Source organism: Sus scrofa, chromosome 15 (genome assembly GCF_054392235.1).
Source record: "Sus scrofa isolate SSC_HxYL_T2T_F1_AM1 chromosome 15, Sscrofa_HxYL_maternal_Yorkshire_Landrace_v2.0, whole genome shotgun sequence".
Lineage (NCBI taxonomy): Eukaryota > Metazoa > Chordata > Mammalia > Artiodactyla > Suidae > Sus > Sus scrofa.
Window position 1 is genome coordinate 86,091,721 of NC_139397.1, and position 15,026 is coordinate 86,106,746.

At 37.0% G+C, this 15,026-nt stretch overlaps 1 protein-coding gene and 1 pseudogene across 1 annotated transcript in view; both read right to left on the reverse strand.

Annotated features, from left to right (window-relative positions):
- Positions 1-15,026, reverse strand: part of TTC21B (tetratricopeptide repeat domain 21B) — an 875,896-nt gene that overhangs the window by 196,810 nt on the left and 664,060 nt on the right. The window lies entirely within an intron of this gene.
- On the reverse strand, positions 522-4,856 carry LOC100153286 (ferritin heavy chain pseudogene; annotated as a pseudogene).

Below are 15,026 nucleotides of genomic sequence, written 5' to 3' on the forward strand. Positions count from 1 at the left end.
TGTGGCTGTGGCTGTGGCTGACAGCTGTAGCTTTGATTTGATCCCTAGCCTGGGAACTTCCATATGCTGCAAATGTGGCCCTAAAAAAACAAAAGAAAGAAAGACAGAAAGAAAGAAAGAAACTTGACCAAGATCATATATATGGTGAATTTGGAATAGGAATGTTGTGGTTACTGAGCTTTTATTCCTTACAGTAGAAGATTCAGTGGAAGAACTGCCTTGCTTTCTTTTAGCATTTATTACATATACATATGTGGCATAATTGTTAAATATCTTAGATCACATAGTAGACTATAAGCTTCATGAAAGCTTAAAATATTTTGCTTATCCTTGTGATCTCCAAAATTTTTTTTTTTTTTTTGGTACCAAATTACTTTATTTGAAGGAATGGTACTAAGGAAAGAACTGAAGTAGATGTTTTGGTAGGACTTATAGAAAAGGTGAAGGTAACCCATACATGCATGCACTGCTTCAGTGCCCAGGGAAGTCACCCCAGGGGCTAAGGGAAGCCAGCCTAAGACTTAGCTCTCACTGCTTCTCAGTGTGTGCTTGTTAAAGAGATACTCGGCCAGGCCATATTTGGGGGCCCCCATCATGCACAAGTTGGTAATGTGGTCACCCAATTCTTTGATGGATTTCACCTGCTCATCCAGATAATGCATCTCAATGAAGTCACACAAATGGGGGTCATTTTTGTCAGTGGCCAGTTTGTGCAGTTCCAGTAGAGACTGATCCATGGTATTTTTCCAGGTGTAGCGCACATTCCATTACATCAGCCCATTCTCCCAGTCATCACACTCTGGTTTCTTGATATCCTGAAGGAGGATTTGGATACCTCATTGGTTCTGCACCTTCATCAGTTTTTCAGATGTTCCCTCTCCTCAGGAGATTGGTGAAGAAAGTATCTGGCAAAGTTCTTCAAAGCCACATCATCGCAGTCAAAATAGTATGACACGGACAGGTACATGCAGGAGGCATAGAGCTCCAGGTTGATCTGGCGGTTGATGGCCGCTTCCGAGTCCTGGTGGTAGTTCTGGCACACCTGCCAGGAGCACGAGGTCGTCTTGGCTGGCGGCTGAGGAGAGGTGGTGGCAGCGGTGGTTGTGCGGGAGCAGCGGCGGTGGCCTTGGGGGGCGGTCCCAGGGCGCTGTGAAGAGGTGGCAAGGGCCGGTTCTGAGCAGCCTGGCAGGAGATTGACGAGTGCCGGGTTCCGTCCAAGCACTGTTGAAGCAGCAAACCGCAGCGACTCTCCGCCAAAACTGTCTGTGATCTCTAAATTTTTTCATGTAGTTTGTTGTACACAGTAGTTCATGTTTTAAATAATTATGGAAACAAATTGGACAAAACCATACAATAAATTACAATAACATATCTCTGGGAGAAATGATTATTTCTTTGATAACAAAAGAGGTAATGTATTTTGTAATGCTGCAACTTTTCTAATCTGAGACCTAATTAAGCAATTTTTAAAAAGCGCCAAAATTAAGAACCACAGACAGCAGGAATGCTCATATCAGAATTTCTTAATTGCTTAGTGTAGAGACAATTTAAAAATGGAGGATACAGAACTTGTGAATAATGATTCTCAAATTGACCTAAATGAAAAGGGAAGCAACAGTACAATTGTTAAGACGGTACAGATCCCATAAGGAAATGTTAATTGTTTAAGCCTGGAAAATGGAGAGGCAGGTAACTTTAAGCATATAAATTTTGGTTCTTTGGAGAAAAATTATAATTTACCATAGTCTACTCAGTTGTACAGATAGATCAGAACAATTATTATATCCCCCTTGATAACTCAATACTTTTTAAAAAAATTTTTATTAAGATATAGTTGAAATACAGTATTGTGTTTCAGATATACAACATAATGATTCACAATTTTTAAAGGTTATATTCCATTTATAGTTATTATAAAATACTATTACCTGTATTGTACAATATATTCTTGTAGCTTATTTATTTTATGCATAGTAGTTTGTACCTCTTAAATTCCTACCCTTATTTTGCCCCTCCTCCCTTCTCTCTCCCCATTGGTAACCATAAGTTTGCTCTCTATATTTATGAGAATGTTTCTTTTTTGTTATATTCACTAGTTTGTTGTATTTTTTAGATACCATGTATAATTGATATCACACAGTATTTGTCTTTCTCTGACTTACTTCATTTAGCATAATGCCCTTAAACATTTCCATCCATGTTGTTGCAGATGGCAAAATTTCATTCTTTTTTATGGCTGAGTAGTATTCCATTGTACCTATATACCACATCTTTATCCATTCTTCTGTTGATGGACACTTAAGTTGCTTCCATATCTTGGCAATTGTAAATAATGCTCTTCTATTTTCAATATTTTGTGAAAGCTCCATACTGCATTCCCTATTGGCTGCACCAATTTACATTCCCACCCACAGTGTATGATGGTTTCTTTTTGTACACATCCTCACCAACAATTTGTTATTTGTGGTCTTTTTTTTTTTTTTTTCTTTTTAGGACTGCACCTGTGGCATATGGAAGTTCCCAGGTTAAGGGTCAAATCAGAGCTGCAGCTGCCAGCCTACACCTTAGCAATGCAGAATCCAAGCCTCATCTTCGACCTACCCTGTGGCTCACAGCAACTCCAGATCCTTAACCCACTGAGTACGGCCAGGGATCGAACCCAAATTCCTATGGATACTAGTCATGCTGAGCCACAACAGGAACTCCCTTGCAGTCTTTTGGATGACAAGTGTTAAGTAATATCCCATTCTGATTTTGTTTTGCATTTTTCTGACAATCGTTGATGTTGATCATCTTTTCATGTGCCATCTGCATGTCTTCTTTGAAAAAAATGTCTATTCAGCTCTTCTGATCATTTTTAATTTGGGTTGTTTGGGTTGTTTTTTTATATTGTATGAGCTGTTCAGATATATTTTGGATATTAACCCTTTATCAGTCATATTATTTGCAAATATTTCCTCCCATTTAGTAGGTTGTCTTTTCATTTTGTCAATAGTTCCCTTGCTGTGCAAAAGCTTTTAAATTTAATTAGGTCCCATTTATTTATTTTTTCTTTTATTTCCTTTGCTTTAGGAGACAAATCCAAAAATATTGCTGCAATCTATGTCAAGCATTTCCCACCTATGTTTTCTTCTAGTAATTTTATGGTTTCTGGTCTTACATTTAGTTCTTTAATCCATTTCAACTTTATTTTTGTATATGGTGAATAACCAACACTAGATATCTTTAAAAGTCTTTTGGAGGGCAACTGCATTCTTATTTTCCTTGCAATAGCAACACTAGTTGTTGTTGCTGTTTTTATCTCTATCTAGAAGAGAACAGTACCTTTACTTTCCTTGCAAAGTGTTCCTCCAGTTAGAGACATTAATTTGCCTCAAACTGGCAATGTGTAGTCTTATAGAAAAATATTTCCCTCTGCTACCTAGCAAGACAGGTGGCCCTGGCTTTAGTCCCTGTTGCTATGGGTCACTGTACACCTGGACCCGTTTGTTCAGCTTCAAGTGGAACAGGTGTGATGAGGGTGGGCTGTCCTGTGGGACATAAATGGATTTCGCACAGTGCTTTGCTCCTGTACCAGGCAGCCTTGCTGAGTGAGTAGGCTGGAACAGGCTATGGTAGGCTTGGGAGGGAGCCAAATAGGAGGGCTTATAATGCAAACACAGACTTTAGAATCTAAAATAATTCATAGCAGTAAGTAGAGCCTAGCAGCCACTCACACAGCAGTTAAATGCTAGTTAACACCAAGACAGGTGCTCTGCATAGGCTGGACAATTGTAAGCATTTGAATAAATATCGGTTGTTGATTTAGTCTCACAGTTTTAAGAGTTTCAGTTTCCCAGCCTTCAGGTAGATACTACTAATTTACTTCATCTAGCCCCTTATTTATTTATTTATTTACTTGCTTATTTACATTTAAGAACACAGCAAAGGAAATAGCAGTCATGTTAAAGCACATCACCTGTGCTAATTGGTTATTGTGACAGATCAGAGACATGCTCAGTGTGTTTTATGTGAAAAGTCAGGTAATATCACTGTTAAAGGATACATTGATAAAGGGAACCTAACCTTCAAAATTCAAGGACTTGTTACAATAATTTTAGACTTAAAATTTTTAATGTCTATTTCTTTATGATATTCTTTTTATGTTTATTGTAATTTTTCTAAGGCTTTAAACTTGGGCTAACTTAAATGCTGGACGATTATAGTCACAACAAAAGACATGTTCACATTGTGACAATAATTTTGAAGTTTTAAAATATTGACGTTTGTGTTATTTGCTTGCCAAACAAGTATTCATTGAAAGCTGGATAGTGAGACACGATTAAGAATAAAACACAGGAATTCCCGTCGTGCCTCAGTGGTAATGAATCCAGCTAGTATCCATGGGGATGCAGGTTCCATCCCTGGACTCACTCAGTGGGTTAAGGATCTGGCGTTGCTGTGAGCTGTGGTTTAGATCGCAGACTCGGCTCAAATCTGGTGTTGCTGTGGCTGTGATGTAAGCTGGCAGCTGCAGTTCAACCCCTAGCCTTGGAACTTACATATGCCACAGGTGTGGCCCTAAAAAACAAACCAATAAAACCCTGAAAATAAAAAAATAATAAAACATAGCCCCTGACCTCAAGGGTTTTATGGGATAGGAAGGGAAACAGATAACACAGCAGTTTCAACATGATGCAAACTGAAGATGGAGATAAGCACAGAAACACCTGATTGAAACTGCTCATCAGAGAAAAATTATTCCTCCCTTTTTACATGAAATAGAAAAAGCATGAAAAAGTGGGATAGCTGGCTTTAAAATGTATAAAGTTACTGAAATCACTTACCTCACACAGAATGGTTTCTGTGAAGTGCATTAATGAGGGTTTCTAGAAAACTGTTTCAGAGGAAATCATTTGGCTATATTGACACCATGTGTATTTTAGAACTCCCTGGATTGTAAGTGGTGGAATCTTGATTCAAAAGAACACAAGACAAAGGGGGGCAATGACAACCTCATAAATTAAAAACTGGGGAAGCTAGAGGTGCTTTGGGCACATCTGTGTTCAAGTTCTAAAATAATGGCACCTGGAAACTTTCCTACCATCTTTGGCTTAGTTTTCTTCTGTGCTGCCTTCCTTCTTAGGCAGATTGTCTTTACATGGTGTATTCCTGTAGATCCTGGATTCCATCCAACCAGATTAAGGAAGAGTGAAAATGAGTACACTTCATTATAAAGTGCATCAGCAAAAATCTCAGGATCAACCCTGATGACTGTTGATCGGGTCAAGTGCCCAACCCTGACCAGTCACAGAGACCAAGGGGATATGTTGCTGCAGAAGGTCAAACTTAGGCCACATGCCACCTGTAGAAAAGGGGATAGAGTCAGCTCACCCAAATCAGGTAGGCTGAGAACAGGTGAGAGGTAGTTACCTGTGGGAAATTGAGGAGCTATTAGAAGTGAGAGTGTTTGCTAGGCAAATCAGCCACCAAACCTCATGGGTTTCTGTTTAATTAAACTTTTTATTTTGAGATAATCATAGACCCACATGTTTTTAGGCATTAAATGGTTTTCTCAGATTGAAAAATTAGTCAATTTGCACAAAATTCCTAAAGTACTCTCTCAAAATCCTTTGTTTTAATAAATTATTAAAGAAAATCTCCAATTTGTATTTGAAATCCACACCTCTGTTTTAGAACATGGGAAGATCCCTAGGTTCCAGTCCTAGCTTTGCTGATAAAATTTTGTATGGTGTTAGGCAAAACACTTGAACTTTTTCGGGCTCAGTTTTCCCATCTGTAAATGTAGTAATGTTTGTGGCCTTACCTCTCCCACAGGATTGATGGCAAAATAAATAAAATGACAGTAGGGTTTTTAAACTGTAAAATACTACTACATTTCTTCACAAAATTTATTTTTGAAATATATTTTTATTTGATTTTGTATAAAGATTTCTTTCTACTGTGTTATTTCTGTCTCCTACATACACATAAAAATCTTAGAAAAATTAATGTCTAACATTGATAACTTAGCTTCCTATGCTTTCAGGAAAATGAGATTTAGATTTTTCATACTTCTCTAGACTCTTCCAGTGGTTTTTTTTTTTTTTATTGCTTATTTGTTAGACATCTATAAGTTAGCCATACTTATTTGATTGTTTGGAAGTCTTTAAAATAAAACAATCATTCTGTTCATAGCTAAATGGCTACTAAAATGCCTGAAAAAATTATGTACAACAACTCTCATTCAAAAGTCTTAAAAGGAATTCCCGTCATGGCGGAGTGGTTAACGAATCCGACTAGGAACCATGAGGTTGCAGGTTCGATCCCTGCCCTTGCTCAGTGGGTTAACGATCCGGCATTGCTGTGAGCTGTGGTGTAGGTTGCAGACGTGGCTCGGATCCTGTATTGCTGTGGCTCTGGCATAAGCTGGTGGCTACAGCTCCGATTAGACCCCTAGCCTGGGAACCTCCATATGCCGCGAGAGTGGCCCAAGAAAATGGCAAAAAGACAAAAAAAAAAAAAGTCTTAAAAATACATATTATCATATACGTTGTGAACATGTTAATACTGGACTATCAATTTGTTTACAGATTATTCATGGTCAAATAATACATTGAGCAGGCCAGGGCTCACAGAGTATGATAGCAAAGGCAACTCTATTTTTATCTCCACTGTTTTGAAAAAGGAATAGAGTGGAATAGTTTCTTCCTCTGCTCATGATTAAAATCCTGAGCATGGTCAGTATTTTTTTTCCTGTCACTTGTAAGTAATACAAAATCTCTTGGTCTCATTTTGTCACAAGCATGGTCACAATATACTAGCTATATGAATAATCCATTTAGCAAATAAAATTTTGAACGTGATATAAACTTAAAATTTTCTCTCTTTCTAGTGGAAATGAAAATGCAGTCCTTCTCTTCCCCTCCTTAAGATTCTACCTGTCCTCCCCCAACACACCACTGTTGGGTCTGGACTCTTTCAGGATTATAAATGAGAGGAGATAGAAAGTAGAAGAAGGAAAGTTCTTACTTGGCTGGTAAGACTATAAGCCAGCTTCATTATCTTGACGTCTTAGAAACTGCCAAATGTTTAGAGGAAATTCTTTCAAGAATGAATCTTTAGAGGGAGTACTTGAGAACACTTGACTTCTCTTCATTTCACAAGGGCAGTGTGTTTTTATTCCCCCCAGAAAATGCTCCTCCCTTGGCTCATGGTTTTCTGGAGTCCCACTTCATCCAGATTATTTGTGCACATCTCATTGCCTTCTCAGATGGACAACTGAAAAGGTTTAAATCTGGTTCTGGATCAACTCTGTCTTTCACGTGGAAACTCTAGTATTTTTTTGTCCAGCAATTTCTGGAGATGGACTCCAATCCCGGTACAGAAACCACCTCTCTTTTATTTTGCAAAAAAAGCACGTTAGATTTTCTTGTGTCCTATACCTGATTAAATGCTGGGGATATGTATTAAGCTCCCTAATTGATGCCACTGAAAATTGTATTATTATGCTTGAGGTGAAGATGGGACAACCTCTATTCTTCTCTCTTGGTAGAAGGTGTTTTGAGGACTAACTAGTAGAAGTTTCAAACAGTTCCTCTTTGAAAATACCCTTTAATTTACACAGACCAAGATTTGTCCCCTTGAAATGGGTACATGGTTCTGAGAATCAAGAAACTTCATTCAATGTTTTAGAAGATAGCATGGCATTTCTTACTATTGGTTCTTTGGTTGAAATTTAGAAACGTTTTAGAAGATAGCATGGCATTTCTTACTATTGGTTCTTTGGTTGAAATTTCATATGTAAACATTGTGATTCACTTGCTCTTTTGTCCACGTTCATTTCATCTCTCCAAATTCTTTGTAGTATGCTATTGCGTCTAAGGCCCCACTGATTCATTTAGTTTTCAACACCTCTATAATCTGAATTTTCTACCAGCAGAATTGATAAGGCACTGCAGTGATTTTGTTCTTGTTGGATTCCTTTGTTTGAAGAATGTTCTTGTAGATTAATTGAACTAGGTTAGGGTTAGGGTTAGGGTTTATATCATCATTGACAAACAGCATGATGATAACTGTCAATAATGCAATTCATTCTCTTTTCTTTAAAATTGAGTAGCATAAACATTTTTTCTTTATTAATTAGAAATCCATTATACAAATTCCAAGACTCTTGGTAGTAACTTTAAGAACAATTAAAAGTAAGGAAGAAGCTTTTACTTGCTAAATGAGTTGCTAGCCTTGAACAACAAATAGGTAACTTAGCAAGCATAAAACAGCCATAGCAATAAGCCGGAGTCCTCATCTTCTAAAGGATCCCCCCCCCCCAGAAACTAGAGTCTGACTTAACTAAAATAACACAGTCAATTAAATTTTTGGTCACCCCTAGTGATCTATATAGAAATAATCTGCTGGAAAAAAAACTATTCTGATTATGTATGATGTGTTGATGATGTGAAGAAAAATTAATAATTTGACATGTAAACAGTCTCCAATTACACACACACACACACACACACACATAACTAGAGAGGAATACTTAAATAATCTCTAGAATTTTTAGTCCTACAATTATACATATCACTATACAATAGCAAGTTAGCTGCTGAGGAAAACATTGAAAAACTCCATTCTATAGATCATAAATTTGAAGAAAATAGATGAGGTGACAAATCAAGGCTGTCTGCCATGTTTCTTTACAAGTTGCATTGCATCTAGGTAACATATTATGTCTCTTGGACATAACGTTTTTAATATGGAGGTCAATTGCAGGAATCATCAAAGGCATTTTCCTGAGGGCTAAATTCACAGGGTATGTCCTAAACATTATCAAAAGCAAAGCCCAGTGGGTAGTAAGAGCAAATAAAATGAGATTGCCATTTAATAAACCAAAATTGTAATTGAGTACAAGAAATTCAAGTGCTAGAACTAACACTGCTTTCTGAGAGCTATCACCTATCTGATAATGTTTTCCCTGAGCACTTGCAAATCAAAAGGTTTCTTAATATAGTGCAATACCATTTCTGTGTTACATAGACTTAGATCAATCACATTAATAATCAACATAACTTGGAAAGAAAAGAAGTTTGTGAAGTTATCCTGAATTTATGATTTATTCTTATGTAGGAGCCTTAGCCAGCTATAAAAAAAAAAAATGCTCAGTTTTCCTTCACTTGCCAGAAAGCAGGCACTTTAGAATCAGTGATGTAAAAATTAGTTGGAATTATTTGGCTTCAAATGAGAGAATATTCACCCATAATTGGCTTAAGCAAAAAGAGAGTTTATTGGTTAATAGAATTGGAAACTTTAGAAGATGATATGGCTTTAGGCAAATCTGCACGCAGGAGATCAAATGAGATCAAATCATCTGGACCTAATCTCTCTTCCAACTATCAGCTTTTCTTTTCTCACTCTTGGCTTAATTCATACATATGATCTCCTCTCTTATGCTAAGAAGTCCTCCAGGAAGTACATGTTTATATCCTCATAACTGTAGTTCAGTTCCAAAGTTTCGATTATTCTATCTGTTGGCTCTGTTTGAGACTAATGTTCAATTTTGAACTAGGCTCGGTGGCTGGAGGAATACATACCTATCTATGACAGAAGCTGAAGGCAGCGACAGTGTTACATGATCTACAGGTATCAAGAGTTTTGGACAAGAAAGATCTCTAGAGAGAAATTAGGGTGGGAATGAAGAAGATGAGGATATGTGTACAGTTGTAAGCACAGCAAGTATCCACTAGACTTTTTCCCAATGGTCACTTCTAGAAGAGAATGGCAAAGCAAAAGAGTGTTTTGTGGTGACATCTAAAGGCCACTAAAATTGTGTTTTCCAGAAATGGTTCCTTGAAAGACTTTGTATTGTAGGGAATATGTATGTAGCAGCTGAACATCCAATAAGTGGACAACCCTTCTCTTTGGCCAAAATTCAGATAAATGTTTAGCTAACACCCACAAGCACTTTCTCTGTTAGGCATTGTCTTCCTGTCTTATTCTACCTCTGATTAAAAATGATAAAAACTTATGAATTAGAAAAAGAAGTACAAAAAAACCCCTAAAGTCAGCAAAAAGAAGGAAATCATAAAGATCAAAGAGGAAATCAATAAAATAGAGATTCAAAAAACAATAGAAAAAAATCAATAAAACCAAGAGTTGGTTCTTTGAAAAGGTAAACAAAATTGACAAACCTCTGGCTAGATTCCTTAAGAGGAGAGAAAGAACCCAAATAAACAAAGTAAGAAATGAAAAAGAAATCACAACGGATACTGCAGAAATACAAAAAACCATACGAGAATACTATGAACAATTATATGCCAACAAATTTGACAATCTGGAAGAAATGGACCACTTTCTAGAGACTTACAGCCTGCCAAAACTGAATCAAGAAGAAATAGATCAACTGAAGAGACCGATCACTAGAAATGAAATTGAATATGTCATAAAAACACTTCCTATAAATAAAAGTCCAGGATCAGATTCACAGGAAAATTCTACCAAACATACAAAAAGGAACTGGAGCCCATCCTCTTTAAACTTTTTCAAAAGGTTGAAGAAGAAGGAATACTCCCAAAGACATTCTATGATACTACCATCACCCTAATTCCAAAACCAGACAAAGATACCACCAAAAAAGAAAACTATCGGCCAATATCTTTGATGAGTATAGACGCAAAAATTCTCAACAAAATTTTAATCCAGCCGAATCCAACAGCATATCAAAAAAATCGCACAACCTAGAATAGATTTACAAGGAGATCCTGCTGAATAGCATTGAGAACTATGTCTAGATACTCATGTCGCAACAGAAGAAAGGGTGGGGAAAAAAACTGTAACTGCAATGTATACATCTAAGGATAACCTGACCCCCTTGCTGTACAGTGGGAAAATAAAAAAAAAAAATCGTACACCATGACCAGGTGGGCTTCATCCCAGGTTTACAAGGATGGTTCAACATATGCAAATCAATCAATGTCATACACCACATTAACAAAAGAAAAGTCAAAAACCATATGATCATCTCAATAGATGAAGAAAAAGCATTTGACAAAGTCCAACGTCCATTCATGATAAAAACTCACCAAAGTGGGTATAGAGGAAACATTCCTTAACATAATCAAAGCAATTTATGACAAACCCACAGCAAATATAATACTCAATGGAGAAAAATTGAAAGCCTTTCCGCTAAAATCCGGAATAAGACAGGGATGCCCACTCTCACCACTGCTATTCAACATGGTATTGGAAGTCCTAGCCACAGCAGTTAGTTAAACAAAAGAAATAAAAGGCATCCAAATAGGAAGAGAAGAGATAAAACTGTCACTGTATGCAGACGACACGATACTATATATAGAAAACCCTAAAGACTCAACCCAAAAAACTACTTGAACTGATCAACAAATTCAACAAAGTAGCAGGATGTAAGATTAACATTCAGAAATCAGTCGCATTTCTGTATACTAAAAATTAAACTTTAGAAAAGGAATGCAAAAACACAATACTTTTTAAAATTGCACTCCAAAAAATCTAATACCTCGGAATACACCTGACCAAAGAGGCAAAGGACCTATATGCCGAGAACTATAAAACATTAATCAAGGAAATTAAAGAAGATGTAAAGAAATGGAAAGATATTCCATGTTCATGGACTGGAAAAATTAATATTATAAAAATGGCCATACTATCCAAAGCAATCTACAGATTCAATGCACTCCCTGTCAAATTACCCATGACATTTTTCACAGAACTAGAACAAACAATCCAAAAATTTATATGGAACCACAAAAAAAACAGAATTGCCAAAACAATCCTGAAAAACAAAAACCAAGCAGGAGGCATAACTCGCCCAGACTTCAAGCAATGTTACAAAGCCACAGTCATTAATACAGTGTGGTATTGGTACCAAAACAGACAGACCAGTGGAACAGAATAGAGAACACAGAAATAAACCTTGACACCTATGGTCAATTGATCTCTGACAAAGGAGGCAAGAACATAAAATGGGAAAAAGACAGTCTATTCAGCAATAATTGCTGGGAAACGTGGACAGCTACATGCAAATCAGTGAAACTAGAACACACCCTCACACCATGCATGAAAATAAACTCAAAATGGCTGAAAGACTTAAATTTAGGACAAGACACCATCAAACTCCTGAAAGAGAGAATAGGCAAAACATTCTCTGACATCAACCTCATGAATATTTTCTCAGGTCAGTCTCCCAAAGCAACAGAAATAAAAGCAAAAATAAACCAGTGGAACCTAATCAAATTGACAAGGTTTTGCACAGCAAAGGAAACCAAAAAGAAAAAAAAAAAATACAACTTACAGAATGAGAGAAAATAGTTTCAAATGATGCAACTGACAAGGACTTAATCTCTAGAATATATAAGCAATTTTCTACAACTCAACAGCAAAAAAGCCAACAACCCAATTGAAAAATGGACAAAGGACCTGAGTAGACATTTTTCCAAGGAAGATATATGGATGACCAACAAGCACATGAGAAAATGCTCAACATCACTGGCTATTAGATAAATGCAAATCAAAACTACCATGAGATACCACCTCCCACCAGTCAGAATGGCCATCGTTAATAATAAACAGTATGGAGGTACCTTAGAAATCTATACATAGAACTACCATATAATCCAGCAATTCCACTCTTGGGCATATATCTGGACAAAAAGACACATGCACCTGCATGTTCATTGCAGCTCTATTCACAATAGCCAAGACATGGAAACAACCCAAATGTCCATTGACAGAGGATTGGATTAGGAAGATGTGTTATATATGCACAACAGAATACTACTCAGCCACAAAAAAGAATGAAATAATGCCATTTGCAGCAACACGGATGGAACTAGAGACTCATACTGAGTAAAATAAGTCAGAAAGAGAAAGACAAATACCATATGATATCACTCATATCTGGTATCTAATATACAGCACAAACAAACCTTTCCACAGGAAAGAAAATCACGGACTTGGAGAATAGACTTGTGGTTGACAAGGGGGAGGGAGTGGGAGGGATCGGGAGCTTGGAGTTAATGGGTGCAATCTATTGCTTTTGGAATGGATTAACAATGAGATCCTGCTGTGTAGCACTGAGAACTATGTCTAGATACTAACAACGGAGTAGGACAGTGAGAGAAAAAATTATGTATACATGTATGTGTAACTTGGTCCCCATGCTGTACAGTGAGAAAAAAAAAAGGGTGTTGGGGGATATAACAATAAAAAAAACAATAGGAGTTCCCGTCGTGGCGCAGTGGTTAACGAATCCGACTAGGAACCATGAGGTTGCGGGTTCGGTCCCTGCCCTTGCTCAGTGGGTTAATGATCCGGCGTTGCCGTGAGCTGTGGTGTAGGTTGCAGACGCGGCTCGGATCCCGCGTTGCTGTGGCTCTGGTGTAGGCCGGTGGCTACAGCTCCGATTCGACCCCTAGCCTGGGAACCTCCATATGCCGCGGGAGCGGCCCAAGAAATAGCAACAACAACAACAACAACAAAACAAAAAAAAAACAACAAAAAAAAAACAATAAAAACTTAATTGTAGGTAAAACTTGAATTTTGGGGGGTTTGCCCTATTTATCATTTCATTTGAAATATTCCCCAGGAATTTTCTATTTCATTAGCTAAACTAAATTTGCTTTGTGTAAGACTGATATGCAGAAAGTGAAAGGGAAAGATTTGTACAGTGTTTTAGTTTACTATTTATTCTGTCTAAGCAGGAGAACTCTGTTTTTATTTTTCGGATACAGTTTTATTAAACCTAATTCACCTTATCCTAAAGTTATATTTTTATATTCAAACCAGAGCTTTATATTTATATCTATTAACCATTCTGTTTTCTTTTGTTTTTGTAAGAGTCAACTTATTTTTCCAGGATATCAAGATATTTTGAGGTCTAACTGTTCATGTAATAAACTCATTATAATCTCGACATTCCCCTCTCCTTATTTCTCTGCCCACCCCATTTTCCATGGCTTGAGGTTAAACCTCAATGATTTCCTCGCTGTATACCATAGTCCTCTCTACTCTATTGATTTCCCCAATGCCAGACGTGGGTGGCAGGTACCCTGGCAGTTTTGGAGCCAAGATTTATGATCCAATCTAAGTTGAAGGTGGTGAATGTAAATTGGTAAAGAACATAAGAAAAATATCTCTAAATTTTTAACATCTGGATACACTGTGAAGGGGAACAATGTAAATGAATTTGGATAAGAAGGAAAGAATATTAAATATCATCCTAGATGCTGTGTTTGGCCTGTGTATTCTCTTAGTCTAATACCAGAGTTTTTTTTTTAAGATGATGAATTCCTTGTATAATCCTTGACTACTGCAACATGACTCTACCTCTACTACTATTCAGAAACCAGTTTCCCTGGGGTCACCAACATCCTAGAATTACCAGATGCAAGGATATATCCCTTATATCCCTGATTTATTCCTCCCTTCCTTCCTTCCTTCCTTCCTTCCTTTCTCTTTCTTCCTTTCTCTTTCTTCCTTCCTTCCTTCCTTCCTTCCTTCCTTTTTCTTTCTTTCTTTCCCTCTATTTCTTTCTTTCTTTCTTTCTTTCTTTCTTTCTTTCTTTCTTTCTTTCTTTCTTTCTTTCTCTCTTTCTCTCTTTCTCTCTTTCTCTCTTTCTCTTTCTTTCTTTCTCTTTTTTTTTCTTTCTTTCTTTCTTTTCTTCTCCCCACTCACAGCATGCAGAAGTTCCTGGGCCAAGGATTGAACCTGCACTACAGCAGCGGCCTGAGCTGCTGCAGTGACAATGCCAGATCCTTAAAACACTGAGTCACAAGAGAACCCCTCCCTGTTCTTACATTACTTGTTGTCTCTGTATTTTTTGTACTCTTGACCTCTCTTTCTACATAATTCTACTTTACTGTTGTCTTTGGTAATATTCATTTTAATGTCTCTTTCTCTACTTTGGTAGTTCTTGGTTTCAGTCTTTAGTCATCCAAGCCAGAAACTGATAGACTAAACTTAAACTTCATATATATTCCTTTCCCAAAACCTTTAATTTAGTTTTCTAAAAACTT